The following is a 6,919-nucleotide window of genomic DNA, read 5'->3' as shown; positions in this document are numbered from 1 at the left end:
GGAGATCAAATCTGAAGAACGGTTTATATGGGGGCTGTATATAATTATGGACCGATATGGACCAATTTTTGCATGGTTATTAGAGACCATATACTAACACCACGTTCCAAATTTTAACCGGGGGCTATATATAATTATGTACCGATATGGACCAATTCTGGCATGGTTGTTAGAGACCATATACTAACACCACGTTCCAAATTTCAACCGGATCGGATGAATTTTGCTCTTCTAAGAGGCTCCGGAGGTCAAATCTGGGGATCCGTTTATATGGGGTCTATATATAATTATGGACCGATATGGACCAATTTTGGCATGGTTGCTAGAGACCGTATACTAACACCAAGTACCAAATTTCAACTGACTCGGATGAAATTTGCTCCTCCAAGTGGCTCCAAAACCAAATCTCGGGATCGGTTTATATGTGGGCTATATATGGTTATGGACTGATATGGACCACTTTTGGCATGGTTGTTAAATATCATATACTACCACCACGTACCAAATTTCAACCAGATCGGATGAATTTTGCTTCTCCGAAAGGCACAGGGGGTCAAATCTGGGGATAGGTTTATATGGGGGCTATACATAATTATGGACTGATATGAACCAATTCCTGCATGGTTGCTAGAGACCATATACTAACACCAAGTACCAAATTTCAACCGGATCGGATGAATTTTGCTCCTCCAAGAAGCTCCGGAGGTAAAATATGGAGAACGGTTTATATGGGGGCTACATATAATTATGGACCTCATGTGGACCAATTTTTGCACGGTTGTTAGAGACCATATACTAAAAGTATGTACCAAATTTCAGCTGGATCGGGTGAAATTTGCTTCTCTTTGAGGCTCCGCAAGCCAAATCTGGGGATCGGTTTATATGGGGGCTATATATACATGTTAATTATGGACCGATGTGGACCAATTCATGGTTGTTAGGGAACATATACCAACACCATGTACCAAATTTCCTGCATGGTTGTTAGAGACCATATACTAACACCAAGTACCAAATTTCAACCGGGGGCTACATATAATTATGGACCTCATGTGGACCAATTTTTGCACGGTTGTTAGAGACCATATGGGGGCTACATATAATTATGGACCTCATGTGGACCAATTTTTGCACGGTTGTTAGAGACCATATACCAAAAGTATGTACCAAATTTCAGCTGGATCGGGTGAAATTTGCTTCTCTTTGAGGCTCCGCAAGCCAAATCTGGGGATCGGTTTATATGGGGGCTATATATACATGTTAATTATGGACCGATGTGGACCAATTCATGGTTGTTAGGGAACATATACCAACACCATGTACCAAATTTCCTGCATGGTTGTTAGAGACCATATACTAACACCAAGTACCAAATTTCAACCGGATCGGATGAATTTTGCTCCTCCAAGAAGCTCCGGAGGTAAAATCTGGAGAACGGTTTATATGGGGTCTACATATAATTATGGACCGATATGGACCAATTCTGTTAGAGGCTCCACAAGCCAAATCTGAGGGTCCGTTTATAAGGGGGCTATACGTAAAAGTGGACCGATATTTGCAATACCATCCGACCTATATTAATAACAACTACTTATGCCAAGTTTCAAGTTGATAGCTTGTTTCGTTCGGAAGTTAGCGTGATTTCAACAGACGGACGGACGTGCTTAAATCGACTTAGAATTTCACCACGACCGAGAATGTATATACTTTATGGGGTCTTAGAGCAATATTTCGATGTGTTACAAACGGAATGACAAAGGTAATATACCTACGGTGGAGGGTATAAAAAAACAGTGGTTGAATAAAGCGAATACAATATACCAGGACCGCTCAAATCATTTATTATCAGGACCCAGCGTGACTAAAGGGTGATACGGTCAAAATTTTGTAAATATAAACTTGACGTATTTCTTTCAATTTTGCATTTAAAAAACCTGAACACCCCTCATTTTGAAGGTGTGTGTGTGTGTGTAGAATGGTGCTCCTATTTTGATTTTGGAATTCACTCTTCAGTTGTCAAAATGCCGCCCAAGCAAGAAGAGCAGCGTATCAAAATTTTGCTCGCGCATCGCGAAAATCCGAGCTAATCGCACGCAAAGCTGGCAAAATCGCTAAAAGTTGCCAAATCAACCGTTACAAATGTAACTAAAGTGTTTGGGGAACGTTTGTCGACAGCCAGGAAGTCTGGATCGGGGGAAATCGAAAACCGGAAGCCGCTGAGACGACAAAGAGAGTTGCCGGTAGTTTCAAGCGAAACCCTAACCTCTCTCTCCGAGATGCCGCAAATAAGCTGGGTGTATCGTCTACAACCGTGCATCGAGCCAAAAAACGAGCCGGACTATCGACTTACAAGAAGGTAGTGACTCCAAATCGCGATGATAAACAAAATACGGCGGCCAAAGCGCGATCCCGGAGGCTGTACACGACGATGCTGACGAAGTTTGACTGCGTGGTAATGGACGACGAAACCTACGTCAAAGGAAGGGGAAAGGTAGCAGATATTTTCAAGCACATAAAACTGTGAAAGTTCGCAAAGAAATATCTGGTTTGGCAAGCCATCTGTACCTATGGCTTGAAAAGCAGCATTTTCATAGCTTCCGGGACTGTCAACCAAGAAATTTACGTGAAAGAGTGTTTGAATAAACGTCTGCTGCCTTTCCTGAAGAAACACGGTTGTTCCGTACTGTTTTGGCCGGATTTGGCATCTTGTCATTACGGTAAAAAGGCCATGGAGTGGTACGCCGCCAACAACGTGCAGGTGGTTCCCAAGGACAAGAACCTTCCCAACACGCCAGAGCTCCGCCCAATTGAGAAATACTGGGCTATTGTCAAGCGGAACCTAAAGAACACCAAAAAAACTGCTAAGGACGAGTAGCAGTTCAATGCAAACTGGGGGGTTACTCTGTATTGCGATGCGTAAGAAAAATTGTCGCGAATCGAGTAATTGGTACTCAGTAATTCGTTTTCGTATCTACCTTGCGCATCTAGTTTTCGCAAATCTGGCATCACCGCACTCTATAATGCGAAAGCGTATGTCAAACTCGTTCGTTGATCGCAAAAATCGTGCGCAAACAAAATAGCAATCGCAAAGTAACAAATATGTAAGTAAGCACAATTAAATTTTTATATTTGTATCTAAATTGTTTATTGTTTTAGGGAAAAACCAAAAAAGTTACAGACACAGCAACGTCAGTTCCAAACTTTGGTAGACTTTATGGTCTCTTCCGCAGTTACCTCAAATTGTATGTGCTTGGGACAAAGTATTCGTTCAATCACCTCGCAAACTTCTTTTAAGCAGCGCGACATAGATTGCTCTGATAGTCCTAAAAGATGGTCTTGGCCGATTTGTAGATAACCACCTTGTCCAAGCAATTTCAAAGCAGCGGCCACTTTTATTGGAGTTGGAATGGCTGTGGATTTATTTGGAACGACGAGGTCGTCTTTAATAGCGTTTAATACATACATAAACGCATCTTTATTAAGACGAAATCTATAAAAATGAAATATTCGAAAACGTTTGTCACATAATTTGAGTTTCCATTTTCTTACCCGTGGTCACTTAGGGAGAGTATATTTGACCGATCTCGCAAAATTCTTCTTGTAATTCGTTCATGTTAATTTTCTTCAAACCATAACGCTATCGAATCCATAATTATTACTTTTTTGTTATAAACGATTAGCAAGTTTTAAAAGAACACGCACCGAACGGAAGATTGTTTAAAATGTTTTTATTTACAATTTTTTGACATTTCTTTTTATCATTTTCGTTATTGTTTACATTGTGCAGCCAGCGTTGTCATATTTTCGCTTTATTTTGCTAAAGCGTTACCATATTTTCAGTTTACTTTGCGAAAGCGTTTGCGCAAGTGATACAGAGTACCGAATTGTACTCTTAACGCATTTAACTATCGCATCGCATTTGCTTTCGTATCGCAATACAGAGTAACCCCCCTGGCTTTCTACGGCGAGGATAACTGAATATTTTTCCTGAATTTTATACAAATTTGACTTGAAAAAGAAATTTAATTTGATTTTTTAAATAAACGATTTCACCGATTTACACGCGTTTTCCCTTGATCAAATATTGACCGCATCACCCTTTATACCCCCATTCTATGGTGGAGGGTATAAAAAGTTGGTATTCGGTCGGAGCAGGGATTGAACCCAGGACCCTTTGCATAATGTTTTGTATATAATATTTTGTTTTCATTGGCTCGTTGGAGCTGCAATCTATGCTATATAAATGTAACTTATAACGATAAGTGTCTATTGGTGACTATAACAGCTACGTAGCCCAGTGGTAGTGTGTTGGCTTACAAATTGCATGGTTCCCGGTTCGATTCTCCGTCCAGGTGAAAGGTACAATTTAAAAAAAAATTATAAAATTGAATAATTTCTTCAACATTATTTGTATTACAGAAAAAACGTGCCAAGAACTAAAAAAAATCGTGGAATTGAAAATTATGTGACCGAATGAGCACAATTTATATTTTAATTCACATCCAAAAAATTGAATTTGGATCATACCTTAAGAAGTGATGCAAATTCAGAGTGCAAATGCTGTTGAAATGGTGGACATACGTCCTATGACAACCCATCAAAAAAAAAATCAGAAGGTGTTTCACAAACATTTATTTTAAAACGCTTCCCGGAATCCCTCATTAATTTCCACTTCCGATGCAGTTCTTTTGGACTATTCTACAAACATTTCTTTTAACGCGCATCCCGGCATCCCATATCGATTTTATTCCATTTCCTATGCAGTCCTTTTGGACAAGTCTGAGAAAGTACGGAATTAGGCAGTTTTAAGTGAAAATTTATGCTTTCGGATTTGAACTTGTGCCGATTGACTTTTTCACTTCCATGGAAGTTCTTTTGCAAATTACGATAAAGAAAATATTTATTTTCAGGAAAATGTTTAATAAAACAATTGCCGCTGGTGGGATTGGAACCAGCGTTCTTTATCTTTAATCCATAATAATAAAGAACATATCTGAGAGTAGATAGAATATCATGCTGTGGTGTCATATTAGGTTCATATCACAAACAATTGAATAAACATTTTGGTGCATCGCGTTCAATGGCGCTTGTGGCTGAATGAGCTAAGGCGTTCTGCTTTGGTGCCAACAGATCCAGGTGCAATCCCTGGTGGAAGCGAAGAAGTTTTTCAATTTATAAAAATTAGATTATAATAAAATAAAAGTGTAACAAAAAATATTGATAAATATTAAAAAGTGAAATTGGAAAAAAAACTTTTTCAAGGCTTTTTTTGAAGGCTTCCAAGGCCAAACTTCTAAAACAATGCAAAGGATCCAAAAATGGAATACTTCCGTTTTATGACAAGCCCATGAAAAATTCATTGTAGATGATCCAAGATTGCACTACTTCCGGATCACAAATTGGGGATCATAACTACTTTTTTGGAAGCTCTGTTTTGCTGGGAAGTCTATGTTGAATTCACCGCCTCTGCGCCAAATATGCACCACTTCCTGATCCAAAAAGAAAATTTTCATTACATTTTTGGCCACGCTTTTTTAGCTGGGGCGAAGAATATCCTACTTTTCAACCGAACCTGAACATCTACAAATGGTTAAATGGTTTGGTTCACAACCACAGGTTTACACCATTCATTCATCATCCTCATGTATTTAACTTCATGAGCTACTTAATCTAACTAAAATCCTCTACAATTTCAATTTTGCTTTTAAATAATTCAAAAGTTTTATGACTTTTTAACATGTGAACGCTAACAATATGCTCATAATGCAAACACACATTCTCAATGTGTTGAGAACTTAGCTCTCTTGTTAACAGTTCCATGTAAAAATGACCACCTATGGATTTTCGATATTTTGTGTGTTGGAACACAAATGAGAATGTCATCAACCCGCCCATCATTCGGTCAATGCAATCGACTTATAAAAAAAAAAAAACAATGTTGTTGTTTTGGTACAATGGAGTTTGTTGGCACATTAGTCATATGCCATCAGTTAACGAGGATCTTAACCTGTAGCCAGAGCCAGTTGGTTGCGCTTCAGTTGGCTCCTGACAACGCATCGAAACATGGCACATGCAATCCAGAGAATGGGAAATATCCTTAACTTGACGAATTATTTATGAGTGCCAAACACGTGATATAGCGATACTCACGTGTGTAAAATCTTTTATGTTCGAGAAATCAACACCAACATCCTGACATACATTGAGCATAACCAACACATTCATCCGTACCGTAAGCGTATAGATACATGGAAGGACAAAAGAATAGTGGTTTTGGACCCAGTGTCCTGTGATAAACAGGTGCATTTGTTTTTGACATTAAGCGAAGTTATGTTAGAGTTGCGGGGAAATAGTAGTGGGTTGACAAATACTTGTTGTGCAGTTTTACACACATATACACCGTGGTGCAATAGTTAGTATGCTGCCTTGCATACATGGGACCATGGGTTCAACCCCAGTTTCGACCAAACACTAAAAAGTTTTTCAGAAGTGGATTATTCCCTGTCTGTACTGCTGGTGATATTTCTGAGTATTTCAAAGCTTCAACGCGTTGCAAGGCTTTTCGCACTCGCCTATAATAGGGGTCCCTTTTGTCTTCGTCCTACACTGTTAGAAAAATATGTTTTTCATATGTTCCGATATAAACAAAATGTGTTTCGGGCACAATTTTAAAACACAATATATTTAAGTGTAAACATGTAATGTTCCTAAACTAACACTAAATGTTTGGGACATCTATATTAATATGTTAGAATATATTATGTTTGGGGCATGAATGTTTCATAAAAATCATATGTGTGAATGCAAACATATATAAATTTAAAAATTTCGACTAAACATACATATGTTGTGATATTTTATTCAAAGCGACAGAGAGAGTATAGAGAAAGAAATAGAGATGGAAACCGGGAGACGAAAG

At 38.6% G+C, this 6,919-nt stretch overlaps 2 long non-coding RNA genes across 2 annotated transcripts; one reads left to right on the top strand and one right to left on the bottom strand.

Annotated features, from left to right (window-relative positions):
• Positions 1-2,895: 2,895 nt before the first annotated feature.
• LOC142221928 (uncharacterized) lies at positions 2,896-3,528 on the top strand. The gene is made up of 2 exons (XR_012718227.1): positions 2,896-3,101; positions 3,157-3,528. It is a non-coding gene; the product is annotated as an uncharacterized LOC142221928 (long non-coding RNA).
• On the bottom strand, positions 3,121-3,950 carry LOC142221929 (uncharacterized). Its single transcript, XR_012718228.1, has 2 exons — positions 3,550-3,950; positions 3,121-3,490 (listed from the first exon to the last, which is right to left on the bottom strand). It is a non-coding gene; the product is annotated as an uncharacterized LOC142221929 (long non-coding RNA).
• Between the last annotated feature and the right edge of the window lie 2,969 nt (positions 3,951-6,919).

The sequence above is a fragment of the Haematobia irritans genome, chromosome 1 (genome assembly GCF_050003625.1).
Source record: "Haematobia irritans isolate KBUSLIRL chromosome 1, ASM5000362v1, whole genome shotgun sequence".
Taxonomy (NCBI): Eukaryota; Metazoa; Arthropoda; class Insecta; order Diptera; family Muscidae; genus Haematobia; species Haematobia irritans.
The sequence above is the reverse complement of the archived record's forward strand: the minus strand, read 5'-3'. Positions and strand labels throughout refer to the sequence as shown.